At 43.6% G+C, this 14,398-nt stretch overlaps 1 protein-coding gene across 1 annotated transcript in view; it reads left to right on the forward strand.

Annotated features, from left to right (window-relative positions):
• GNAI3 (G protein subunit alpha i3) overlaps positions 1-14,398 on the forward strand; it is a 76,127-nt gene that overhangs the window by 59,406 nt on the left and 2,323 nt on the right. The gene's annotated exons all lie outside the window — the stretch shown is intronic.

Genomic DNA, 14,398 nt, shown 5'->3' on the forward strand with positions numbered 1-14,398 from the left:
ATTACCTATCCTGAAGATAGGTTATCAAAATCCTGGAAAACCCCTTTAATAAAGAACTAGTGTATTGAAAGTCTTTCCTTCATATATTAGTCCCACTGTAAGGATGGCCATGCAAATAAAGTGAGGATCGATTAGAACTGGTGTAGGAAGGCACTTATTAGTCTGCCTTTTATTAATGTATACATTGCCTAAAAGGACATTTAACCCCTTGAGTACCGCCGCCATACATGTACGGCGTGTTTGAAATATGGGGCTCGCTCGCGAGCCTCTGCTATTTCAAACAGCAAAGGCCCAACACTAATGTCTGCAACCAGCAATAATGCCAATCGCATGCATTTTACCCTTTAGATGCTGTGGCAAAGCGTGACCACTGCATCTAAATGCCCAAAAAATAGAAGAGCGTGCTTCCAGGTTAGGACCGCCTACCCCCATGTGGCGATCAGGTGAGCCGTACCTTCTCTCTGAAGTGTTGGGTCTCTGTGGAGAAACCCAACGTATCAGAGATGCAGTTCCTATGCAAGCTGCAAGCAGCGTTTTGGTGTCCGCCTCCAAAGCGGAATGGAGACTGAACTGATGCATTCTGAGCGGATCCTTTTCCATTCAGAATGCATTAGAATGCAAACTGATCCGTGTTGGACCGCTTGTGAGAGCCCTGGACGGATCTCACAAACGGAAAGCCAAAAGCCGAGTGTGAAAGTAGACTAAGTCCTCCCTTGCGTAATGGAAACGGGACGGATCTGTTTTGCAACTCATAGACTTCTATTATGATGGAATGAATAACGGAATTCCTCTAAAGGCATTCCGTTATGCATTCCGTCATAGAATTGCGTTATGGTCCGTGGTAACGGAATCCATAACGCAATTCACCTTTAATCAACAAATGAAGTGTGAACGAATTTCATAAGCGGAAATTCGCTCATCTCTGAGTATAATAGATTAGACCTGCTGTATGAGGTGAATTTTTGAGAGGCTTCGGGTCTCACTCAAGGACCATACTGGCATTTGTTCTAAGACCTCCATCCACTGCTTGTTGGGTGTAGGCCCAGAATCTCTCTCTCTCTTTTCTCTGACATTTAAAGTTTTGCCGGAAGGAGGTGTTTGTAGGCCACTGAAATAGCCCCTTCGCCTCCCATGGTGCTGAAATATAGTCCAGGAGAGCATCAGATGTTTTCTCCAGAGACCATGTTCTGAACCTCAACAGCATGCCTCATCTGCAGAAATGTAAAAAAAAGTGACTCTATGGAAGATCAGATATGCTCTGCAGTCATTCAAATATTAATTGATTTAGAAGTATTAGATCTTTTCGTTCCCATGGTGTAAACCACTCTAAATATTTCTGGTAATTTAGACTTCCTCCTAAGGAACGAGCGTATTAAAACCGGATATCTGTAATAGCTCTTTTGCTTTGTGCCATACCTTTACCATAAATGCCAAGATTGGAGACATCCCCGGGCATGATAACCTGTTGCCTGGGCCACTAGTCCATCAACAACTCCCAACTCATCCATTTGGACCCACCTTTTAATCTACTGCAACTAGCATGTCAGGATATATAAAATAATGTAGGTAGCCCACCTTCTATTTTGTTTTTCCCTCTGCAAGGTCTCGTTTTATTTTGGCAAATTCTCTTTTCCAGTATAAAGCCCTATATGTACCCTGGATCTTATAAAAAATAAAGTAGTGGGAGCCATATCGGTGTGTTATGCAATAGGTACAGAAGTTGCGGTATCCGTAACCATTTTATGGATAAATGTATCTAAAAGTGTGATTCGAGTAACATCAATGTAGTCCTGCTCTTGGGTTTTAGCTTTCCTAATCTTTTATTCCCTTGGCATTTCAGCACATGCAAAACATGGCTTTTAATGTTCCCATGCAGAGAATCACTCTCACAATCTGGCCTGTTAGACATATGCATGATGTAAATTGTAGTAAAGGTAATGTTTTTACCAGTGACTGTATTTGTAAGTTATCCGCTCCCTTCTGATCCTCAGCTGTGTCATGTGACCAGCACTCTGACTTTCCAACTGACACAGTCTCATATGTGAACAAAAAATCTGTTTATCCATTCATTCCTGTGAGAGCCTTAAAGGGGTTATCCAGGAAAAGATATTTATGACATCCTCAGGATATGTCATCAGTATCAGATCTGCGGGGGTGCAACACCCAGGACCCCCACCGATCAGCTGTTAGAAGAGGCCTTGAGTGTCGCAGCCTCTTCCTAGGCCAGTGACATGACTGTACATCAGTCATATTGGCCTAGCTGCAGCTCAACCCCATTCAAGTCAATGGGGCTGGGCTGCAGTACCAAGTACTGCAACTATAAGATAGATGGCTCTGCCGGGAGTCTGCATCGCTCACCAGAGCTCCGGCTTATCCTAAGGATAGACCTTCAGTATGAAAATTCTGGACAGCTCCTTTAACCGTATAATGGGAAGCTGGAAAAAAAAATCCAAATGGGGTGGAATTGAAAATGCAAACCTGCCAAAGGTTTATGGGTTTTGTTTTTACTGCTTTCCCTATGTGGTAAAACTGACCTGTTCCCTTCATTCTCTGGGTCAGTACGATTACAGTTACCACATTTGTATAGTTGTGTTGTAATACTGAAAAAAAACAAAAACAAAACTATGGACTCTGACCCCCATAACTTTATTTTTTTATATCTTTTGGATCTGTGCAGGGTGATCTGTACTTTTTTTTTTTTTTTTTAAACATATTTTTATTAGTTTTCACAAAGTTACAAAGTTATCTGTAGTACATAACTTGCATAAGTTTACATATATACATGTGATCAAGACAAATGTGTAATACAGATCATTTCAGTATTCTAAGCATCTATCCCTCCCCTCCCCCCTCCCTAAATGAAAAATCCCACAGTGCTAATTAATAACCCAATTGGGTTAAGAGAATATCATCCTTCTAAACTAAACTCATACTACATGCCATCACTATCACTTCGGTTAATTTACTTTATGGATATAACCCTTTTACTATCCTAGCCCCATGTCTTTGTTTATATCAAATCCCTAGTGTCATTTTCGGAAAAGAAAGCCTGTATAAACGCAAGCCATTTTGCTTGATATCTTTTTGTGGCTTTCTGGCCTTCCCTGTCTGCCGCCCATTTATCTGCCAGTATGCACTTCTTTGTATGCTTTATTATTTCTTCAATTGATGGGATCGTTGGCTGTAACCAGTGTGTTAGGATACACCTTTTTGTGGCTAGTAGAACTACCTGTACTGCCAAGGGAACCCGTGGGCCTGTATCTTGGAACAAGATGTCTTTTGGATCCATAGATAAGTTTGTTTTTAACTTCATATTTAATTCTTTGGTTATCTTTTGCCACAATTCCTCAATGTCCCTGCATTCCCACATGCAATGATACATGTTTGCATCTGAGAGCAAGCATTTAGGGCAAGCGTTCAGCCTATCACTAACGGCAACAGTACTGTTACCTTTGATATCAAAGCCATATATTGCTCTATGCATCAATTTAAAGTGGGTCTCTCTCCATATTTCACTAGATACTGCTTTACGCACATTTTCCCATCCCCTCAATATATCTTCGGTTTTTGCTTTTATATTCGTTCCTCCTGTCCATTTCTTAAAGAGAGTATCCACTATGCCTGAGGATAATGTTTTCCTCACCCTTTGATATAGGGAGGCTATTGAAGGTTTACCATATCCATGAGACAGTATATCATCAAAATCATTCTGAGAAAACTCAAAAACAGTATTTCTGAGTCTCTCTTTCAAGAATCCCATAATCTGATGATATGCTAGAAAGTGTTTCGAGGATATAAGCTTTTCCACCATCCTTTTCTTTAAGGATGCCGTAAATGCTATTATTTTCCCCCGTAGAACAGCTTTACCTGCCTCCCATAGTGTTTGCGTACTATCTGTTGTAGCATTGAAGCTCATATATTCATCCCACCAATTTGACAAAGCAGTCTCAAATTCTTCATTTCCTATCAAGTTAGAAGGGAACCTCCATATATAATCTGATCCTCTTGGAATCGTGTCAGCCACAGTGATAAGTACCGGCGAATGATCAGAGACCACCAACTCCCCTATTGATATTGATTTCGTTCTAAGTTGTATTGATGGGGACACTAGTATGTAATCCAGCCTTGACCAAGATTCATGGGGATGAGAGTAATGGGTGTACTCCCTACCCTCAGGATTTTTTGCTCGCCATATATCACATAATTTGTAAGAGGTACATAGTTGTTTCAGTGAAGTACATCTATCTTTTAATGAGGATTTTTTATCTCGTACCCTTCGCCTGTCTTCAAGAACGTTAGATACATCATTCATATCTCCCGCTATTATTTGATTTGCATATTCATCCGCTTGTATTTTCGTCCCTAGATCCCTATAGAACGCCACATTATTCTCATTTGGCCCATATACATTAAATATACTGAGTGAATCAGAGGGTGAGTCTAAATATATCTGAAGCAGCCTTCCCTCATTATCTTTATACCCCTCACGATATGTATAAGGGAGGTTTTTCCGAAGTAGCGTGATCACTCCTGCTTTTGTATGAACTGATGGAGAGCAGAATACCTCTCCCACCCATAGTTTACGCAATCTCATGCTTTCAGCTATGCTTAGGTGTGTCTCCTGTAATAAAGCTATATCAGTTTTCAACCGTTTCAAGTGACGTAACACTTTCATTCTCTTTTGAGGGGACTTTAACCCCTTCATGTTCCAGGTTATTATTCACATATTTCTATCCTATTTCCATTATTGTTTTGGCTCCAAGATAGTGTATTGCCCTCTAATACTGTGAAGGACGAAAAAAAATGGCATCTGGCATGTAAGCGTGGTAGCACCCAACATAACCCGCCCCAACTCCCCTCCCTCCCAAGAACTTCCCCAAAAAACTGTCTCACTAGACATATAAATTCTAACTGGTTTGGATTCTCTAGGAACCAGTCCAGGAAAGATAGTATGACCTCCATTAGCCCTACTTTCCCTTGACTGTCATCGACTTCCATTTTTTCCAACATGGTGATTTACAACCATACATTTCTACTCTGCTATGTATTACTTCTTTTACATTTAAGACCATGTGATTCATTATCATAGATCTAACGCTATATAAGGTGACCCTTAATATGTCAGCTAAGCAGGCATAGATAAAAGAGAAAAGAAAAGAAAAACAAATAGAAGTTGCTTAGCATATGAATTGTCGTGGAAAGACCAAGTCCACTTTATCCCGCTGAAGTCAGGCAGTTGATCAGTCCCCTTCTTGATCCCAGGACGACTGCGACCTTCCTTGTCTGAATGTTCCTCTTGGAGCTTGCTGTGGAATATGTAGATCCAAGGCGTCTTTGGCGTCTTGTACTTTTGTAAATGTGAGCGTCTGGCCATCCTCCTGAAACACTCTCAAAATGGCTGGATATAGTAATGCAAATCTCGTATGATTTTCATATAATGCGGTGCATATCGCTGAGAACTCTCTCCTTTTCCTCTGTACCTCCATAGAGTAGTCTCCAAAAATTAACAGCCTCTGACCATCTATTTCTAACGCTGTCTTGCGTCTCTTATATGCTCTTAAGATTGCCACTTTATCTGTAAAGTCCAGATACTTCACAATCACTGCCCTGGGGCGGCGGTTCAGGGCACCTGGGAGCTTGGTATTATTTTCATCTTTACCAGGCCTTAAATCTGGGCCCAATCTGTGTGCTCTTTCCGCTTTACATTTTGTAGGTATTCCTAGCGCTTCTGGTATAACTACTTCGCAGATGCGGATAAGATCTTGAGATGGCACGCTTTCAGGTAAGCCCACGATCCTTAAATTGCTTCTGCGTGAGCGATTCTCTAGATCATCGACTTTATCTTTTAGGAATCTATGATCCCTGAGAGCTGACTCCAACTTTACTTGCAGTTTGTGGCACTTGTCATCCATCTCCTGCAGCTTTTGTTCCGCCACATCTAGTCTGCTGCCATGTTCTGCGGCAGTATGTTGAAGTTCTTGTAGCTTCACCCCCACCGTGCTAGATAACGACTCTTGGAGATCTGGAAGGATCCTTTTAGCTACTTCTATAGCTAGCTTTACGTAATCAATGTTACTGCCTTTCACTTTAGAGTCTTCATAGTCAGCAGTTACGCTCTCAGCCAGGTCAGTGTCTTCTACTGTGACGGGGTCATCATCCGCCATTTCAGTTTCCCGCGCTGCCTGCTTCTGCGGCTTACTTTGGCCTTTGGTTTTGTTCCTGCTCCCCATGTTCCGTATGTATCGCTCCATACAGAGCCGCTTGATCGCTGGTAGTGGTGGTCCCGAAAAATGCTCCGGTATGCAGGGGATTAAGGTTGTGCAGAGTGTCTCTTCACAGAGAAGCGATCAGACACGTCTCACCATGTTGGCGCCGGAACCGGAAGCCGATCTGTACTTTTAAGTGATTCCAGTGATATTTGGGTGTGGTATGACTTTTTTAACTTTTTTTGAAGTTACCCTAAGTAACTAGATAAAGCAATCATTAGATTGCCATTGGTATGTAGTAATGGATTTTTATCTATTATTAAATACACAATTGCTGTTTGCAGACATTAGCCCAAAGTGTATGCTGTGTGATATAGCTGGCCCCCGGTGGCTATGTTGCTCTCGCCACTGCAGAGCAGGTGCCATTTCTAAAGACCCAACATCCGCCGTAATAGTACAGCAGATATGTCGGGAAGGAGTTAAGTAATAAATGTTGGAATGGGTATACTAATATGAAGATCTCCCTTTGAATCCAAAAATAAAAAAATTCTGCAGACTGGTTTGGATCTGACAGGGAAAAGCAGCCTTAGGCCTCATGCACACGACCGTGCTGTTTTTTGCGGTCCGCAAACCGCAGATCCAAAAAAACAGAAGCCGCCCGTGTTGCCTTCTGCAATTTGCTGAACGGAATGGGCGCCGGCAATATTAATGCCTATTCTTGTCCGCAAAGCATGGGGCCGCGGAACGGAGCCACGGATGTGCTGTCCGCATCTTTTGCGGCCCCATTGAAGTGAATGGGTCCGCATCCGAGCCGCCAAAACGGCGGCTCGGATGCGGACCCAAACAACGGTCGGGTGCATGAGGCCTTATAAGAAGAATAAAAGAGCAAGCGTGCAAGTGTGTCATCAGTGTTAGACTTCAGATTAAGTGACTTTAGATTCAGGGACTTTAGGATGGTACTGCATTTATTCATTTGTTTATAATTTTTATTCCATTGTATAAATTACCTTGTTTTTTTCTAGGGTAATCTCTGTTTAGCAAGTATGTGCTCCATGATTGACAATGCAATCCAGTGCAAACAGCCGTTTGAGATTGCATATTGCTATGTAAAATATGAGCAAATTGCACTTTTGGAAGCCCAGATCCTATATCTAAATGGGCTAATTGCAACCTTGCGATACCTTGACAATATGGAAAGGAGTTTGCTGCTCACTGAAGAGGGGACTAGGAGTGCAGGGCAGGCCAGAGAGGTGCTGGTGGTTGGAGATCCGAGGGTACGGATAGGGTGATCTGTCACAAAGACTGGCAACATTGAACAGTGAGTTGTATTCCTAGCGCTCGAGTTCAACATATCCTGGATTGGGTTGATAGATTACTGAGAGGGGCTGGTGAAGACCCAGCAGTCGTGGCGCACTTTGGCAGCAATGACAAAGTCAGAGATAGGTGGAGGGTCCTTAAAAATGATTTCAGGAACTTGGGTTGCAAGCTCAGGGCAAGGACCTCAACGGTAGTATTGTATGAAATACTACCTGTACCACGAGTCACACCAGAAAGGCAGTGGGAGATATGGAAGGTAAATAAGTGGCTCAAGAACTGGTGTAAAAAGGAGGGGTTTGGGTTCCTAGAGAACTGAGCTGACTTCTGTCAACTACAAGCTCTACCATAGGGATGGGCTTCATCGCTAATGGGAGGGTTGTTTTGGGGGAGAAGATGGCTAGAAGGTTGGAGGAATGTTTAGGGACTGAAGTAGTAGGTAATTACACCATAGGAGGGGAAGGTAGTGACAAGGTGAAGTAATGGAATTGGGGGTGTAATGGACAGGGGGACTAGAACAGTTCATAAGTAAAAGTGTAGGGTAAAAAATATATAAAAACCTCAAACGTTTGCTGGCGATGCCTATCAGCAGTTGGCAATTTAATGCACATCTGGTGGACTTGCCCTGCTGTCAACCGTTTCTGGTCCAACATATTGTCACTCATAGGTGCTGTAATAGGGAAGACACTTCCCGCATCCCCGGAAATAGCACTGCTCTCCTTGGGGCTGGAATGTTTAGATTTGAAGGACCTCACTATTGCTTTTCATATACTAACAGTAACAAGAGTGGCGATAGCCAAAAGGTGGAAGAGTAGGGATATCCCAACCATACCAGAAATCATTGCTAAAGTTCACTATAATTACGGCATGGAACTACTGATTGCAAAACAACTTTGCCGGTTATCAAGTGTCAGTGTCAGGTGGCGTGACTGGGCGTCTTATATATCTAAACATTACCCATCTTTGCCAAATCTACAAGTATAAAAGATGTATACCTCAATTATATTGCTTGATTTTAACTGTGGTGCAGTGTTTATTATTGTTTGTTTGTTGGTCGTCTTTCACGGCCTTGTTTTCTTCTTTATTGTAAATGAAGGCTTTTCATACGATATCTTCTATCCTGAAAACTTGTAATGTGATGAGCAAATAATACTGTAATGTACGGTAATATAACACTATGGAAGATGTTGTATGCTCTAATTTTCAAATAAAAAATTTGTGAAATAAAAATATATAAAAACCTCTTATGTGTACTAATGCCAAAAGCCTGACCAATGAAATTGGTGAACTGGAATTGGTAATGTCTAAGGAGGACTATGTCATAGTGAGAATAACTGAGACATGGCTGGATGATGGGTATGACTGGGTGGTTGACATACAGTGTTAGGCCTCTTTCACATGGGCGTCACGGATTTGGGCCGGATAGAATGTGGGTGCATCGTGGGAAAATGCGCGATTTTTCCATGCAAGTGCAAAGCATTTTTATGGGTTTTGCACCCGCGTTAGAAAAATCGGCATGCTTGGTACCCAGACCCGAACCAGGACTTCTTCATAGAAGTTCGGGTTTGGGTTAGGTGTTGTGTAGATTTTATTTTCAGAATGCTTAGTAAAATAGTGATGGAGGGGTTAAAAAAAAATAATTTAACTCCCCTTAATTCACTTGTTCGCGCAGCCCGGCTTCTCTCCTTACTTCTTTGAGGAAAAGGACCTTTGGTGACGTCACTGCACGCATCACATGATCCATCACCATCCCGATCATCTCCTAGCAACCATAAGTGAAAATCGCACCGCATCCGCACCGCATCCGCACTTGCTTGCAGATGCTTGTGATTTTTCACGCAGCCCCATTCACTTCTATGGGGCCTGTGTTGCGTAAAAAACAAACAAAATAGTCCATGCTGCAATTTTCACGGAATGCACAAGTGATGCGTGAAAATCATTGGTCATGTGCACAGCCCCATAGAAATGAATGGGTCCGGATTCAGTGCGGGTGCAATGCGTTCACCTCACGCATTGCACCCGCGCAGAAATCTCGCCCGTGTAAAAAGAGGCCTTACAGTCTGTTTAGAAAGGATCTTAAAAAGACGGAAAGGATATAGACTGAGAAACTAAAACCTTTTGATGTCATAAAGAAAACAGGTCCTTGTCATTACCTAAAGACAATTACCATAACCAAATGGTACAGGACCCAACTAGAGGGACAGCTTTACTGGACTTAGTATTAAAGGGGTTGTCTCATCTCCATAATTGGATGCCAAATACATTACATTTTTCAGAAGTGCCTCGTTTTCCTGTTGGGCCTCTCCTTCCCCCACCTTTTGTTACTGCCTCTTTAGGCTAGTGGCCGGAGGGGAGTGCGCATAAGCGTGCAAGCGTTGTAGCTCCCGATCCGGCGACTGCTCTACAGTGTCTCTGATCTCAATGGAGGAGTAGCCCTGGAGCCGTTCTATCCTGGAACACACAGCAAAAGCGGCTGCTAAGCTCTGAAAAGATTTTCAGGGCTTAGACAGTTCACTTGCTGTAAGGCATTGGGAGCGCGCACATGCAGGCAAGTGGTGCTATAAAAATCACACCGTGCTGCTTGCCTGTCAATAAAAAAAAAAATCTCGCCCACTCAGGAAGTTGGGCGATCTGGCTCTGCTGAAGAGGTAAAAGAAGTTGAGACAACCCTTTTAACCAATAGATCTGACCTAACAACAGACGTGTAGGATGCGGAAATAGGGGCCATAATATAATAAACTTTCAATGGTCGTTCAAAATAGTGTTTATTCAGAGAGGCACAAAAACGCTCAACTTCTGAAAAGCAACATTTAACCAGCTTAGAGAGGCTATTATTCTCACTAACTGGGACAATGTCCTCAAAAGTTAAAATGCAGCCACAAAATGGGATATTTTTGAGAAAATCCTAAACTCATTGTGAGAGGTACATACCTTTTATGGGTCAGGAACAAGAAATGTGAAAGGGGCAATAAATGACAAAAAAAAAGCATTTAAGTTACCAACATGGGAAAGTAGTAAAGAAGCACTAAAAAACTATAAGGAAAAAAAAATTGAATATGTAAAAGACAGATAAAGACATCCAAACTGGAGACAGAGAGATTCATTGTCAAAGAGATTAAAACTAACCTTAAAATGTTCTTCAGTCATATAAATGGAAGAAAGTTTAAACCTGAAAGCGCTGGCCCTTTAACAAGTGACAAGTTAAAATAGACAAATCACTGGGTCCAAATGACATACATCCCCCATATCCTAAGATAATATCGTAGACAGACCCTTATTTCTGATATTTAAAGACTCTATAATGACAGGGTCTGTTCGACAGGATAGGCGCTTAGTAAATGTGATGCCAATATTCATAAAGTTGTCAAAAACAGAGCTCAGAAACTATAGGCCGGTAAGTCTAACATCCTGTTGTGGCTAAACTGGACGTCTGCTAATAGATGCTATCCTGGAGTACCTCAATGAAAATAAGTGTAACGCTGTAATAGGGGTGGGCGATATGGCCTAAAATCTATATTGCGATATAATTTTAAGCATGTGCGATATGCAATATGTATATCGCGATATATTGTTTTCTATATTTGGGGGGGGGGGTGTTAAAATATTTTTTTTTTTTTACTTTTTATTTAATAACTATTAGCCTCCTTAAGGGCTAAAACCCTTGTCATATTCACCCTAATAGAGCTCTATTAGAGTGAATAGGACTTTACACTCTCCCTGCTGCCCTGTGCTTTATGCACACAACAGCAGGGAGCTGACCATGGCAGGCAGCCTCTCATGTGCCCCCCAGCCCCTCAAGTGCCCCCCAGCCTCTGATCAGCCCCCCAGCCTCTGATCAGCCCCTGATCAGCCCCCCAGCCCATGATCAGCCCCCCCCCCCCGCCTCTGATCATCTCCCTCTTATCAGCCCCCTCTGGTAACTCAAACCCCCCCCCTCCCTCCCCAGTATTAATCATTGGTGGCAGTGGCCACAGGGTGCCCCTCCCCCCCCATCATTGGTGGCAGTGGGCAGTTCCGATCGGAGTCCCAGCAATGTAATGCTGAGTCTCCGATCGGTTACCATGGCAGCCAGGACGCTACTGAAGTCCTGGCTGCCATGGTATGCTAGTGAGCAGCATTATACTCACGTGCGCCGTGGCCGCCGGGAGCTCCTTCTCATAGGTCTGTGCGGCGCATTGCTAATGCTAGAAGGACAGAAGAAGGAGCGACAGGCGGCCACGGCGCACGTGAGTATAATGCTGATCACTAACATACCATGGCAGCCAGGACTTCAGTAGCGTGACTCCTGGCTGCCATGGTAACCGATCAGAGCCCCAGCATTACACTGCTGGGACTCCGATCGGAACTGCCCACTGCCACCAATGCAGAGACTGAAGAACATTCCCGGCACCGACCTCTGACAGGACGCTGTGATCCGCGCGATTAACCCATCAACTGAGGGTTTAATTGCGGCGGATCGCAGCGTGCAGTCATAGGGGCTGGGATATGGCCGGCCCATGAACGCTACGTTGGTATTCAGGCATTCATTGGTGGCGCAGTGGCCACAGTCCCTCCCCTCCTCCTCCTACTCTGTTCTTATTGGTGGTCAGCGGCAGCCGCGCACAGTGGGGAGGGAGGGACTCCCTCCTCCTCCTCCACTGTGCCGGCTCAGAAGAACATGGTGCGCGCCGAGAGCGCGATCATTCACTACCGCTCCGTGGTCATATCGCGGTCCGGTGATATGCACAGAAAAACATATCGTGGCACAAATTTATATCGCATATCGCCTATATTGCCCACCCCTACGCTGTAACAGCATGGATTTGTGAGGTATCTGTCCTGTCAAAGTAATTTAATCAGTTTCTATGAGGAGGTAAGTTCTAGACATCAATGGATGTCATATATTTTGACTTCCCCAAAGCATTTGACACTGTATCACATAAAAGGTTAGTATATAAAATGAGAATGCTTGGAGTGACTCAGTGATAGAAAACAGAGGGTACACACTCAGATTGGGTCACTGTCACTAGTGGAGTACCACAGGGGTCAGTATTGGGCCCTATTCTCTTCAATATATTTATTAATGATCTCGTAGAAGGCTTGCACAGTAAAATATAAATTTTTGCAGATGACACTAAACTGTGTAAAGTAATTAACACTGAAGAGGACAGTATACTGCTACAGATGGATCTGGATAGATTGGAGGCTTGGGCAGAGAAGTGGCAGATGAGGTTTAACACTGACAAATGAAATGTTATGCACATGGGAAGGAATAATACATGTCACCAGTACATACTAAATGGTAAAACACCGGGTAACACTGACGTGGAAAAGGACGTATGAGTTTTACTTAACAGACTTAGGCCTCTTTCACACTTGCGTTGTCCGGATCCGGCGTGTACTCCACTTGCCGGAATTACACGCCGGATCCGGAAAAACGCAAGTGTACTGAAAGCATTTGAAGACGGAGCCGTCTTCAAATTGCGTTCAGTGTTACTATGGCAGCCAGGACGCTATTAAAGTCCTGGTTGCCATAGTAGGAGCGGGGGAGCAGTATACTTACAGTCCGTGCGGCTCCCGGGGCGCTCCAGAATGACGTCAGAGCGCCCCATGCGCATGGATGACGTGATCCATGCGATCACGTGATCCATGCGCTTGGGGCGCCCTGACGTCACTCTGGAGCGCCCCGGGAGCCGCACGGACTGTAAGTATACTGCTCCCCCACTCCCCACTACACTTTACCATGGCTGCCAGGACTTTAGCGTCCCGGCAGCCATGGTAACCATTCAGAAAAAGCTAAATGTCGGGTCCGGCAATGCGCCGAAACGACGTTTAGCTTAAGTCCGGATCAATGCCTTTCAATGGGCATTAATTCCGGATCCGGCCTTGCGGCAAGTCTTCAGGATTTTTGGCCGGAGCAAAAAGCGCAGCATGCTGCAGTATTTTCTCCTGCCAAAAAACGTTCCGTTCCGGAACTGAAGACATCCTGATGCATCCTGAATGGATTTCACTCCATTCAGAATGCATTAGGATAAAACTGATCAGGATTCTTCCGGCATAGAGCCCGACGGAACTCTATGCCGGAAGAAAAGAACGCAAGTGTGAAAGAGCCCTTAACTGTAGAAACAAGTGTCAGGGAGCTGCTGCTAAGAGCAATAAGATAATAGGTTACATCAATCAGTCAAAAAGACTGAACTGAAGACATCCTGATGCATCCTGAACGGATTGCTCTCCATTCAGAATGCATGGGGATAAAACTGATCAGTTCTTTTCCGGTATAGAGCCCCTAGGACGGAACTCTATGCCGGAAAAGAAAAACGCTAGTGTGAAAGTACCCTAAGAGAGAATTCTGAGGAGGGCAACTAAAGTAATAACTGGAATGGGTGAATTACAGCAGTGTTCCTCAACTCCAGCCCACCACCTGGTCATGATTTGAGAATATCTCAAAGAACGATTACCTGTGGTAAGTCCTGATGTTTTGACGCTAATTATATCAGCTGCTCAATACTAAGGAAGTCCTAAAAACATGACAAGCAGGTGGGACCTGAGGACTGGAGTTGAGGAACACTCATGTAATCCACTGGACTACAGTACCCAGAAAGATTATCAAAATTAGGATTAATTATTTTAGAAAAAAAAAAGACCACTGAGGGGAGATCTAATAACCGTGTATAAGTATATTAAGGGTCAGTACAGAGATCTCTCCCATGATCTATTTATACCCAGGACTTTGACTGTGACAAGAATATATTCTGTACGTCTAGAGGAAAGAAGGCTTCTACATCAATGTAAATTGGGACTCTTTGCGGTAAGAGCAGTGAGACTATGGAACTCTCTGCCAGAGAATTTACTAAAAGAGTTCAAGAGGGGCCTGGATGTATTTCTGGAGTGTAATAATA

This window comes from Bufo bufo, chromosome 3 (assembly GCF_905171765.1).
Source record: "Bufo bufo chromosome 3, aBufBuf1.1, whole genome shotgun sequence".
NCBI lineage: Eukaryota > Metazoa > Chordata > Amphibia > Anura > Bufonidae > Bufo > Bufo bufo.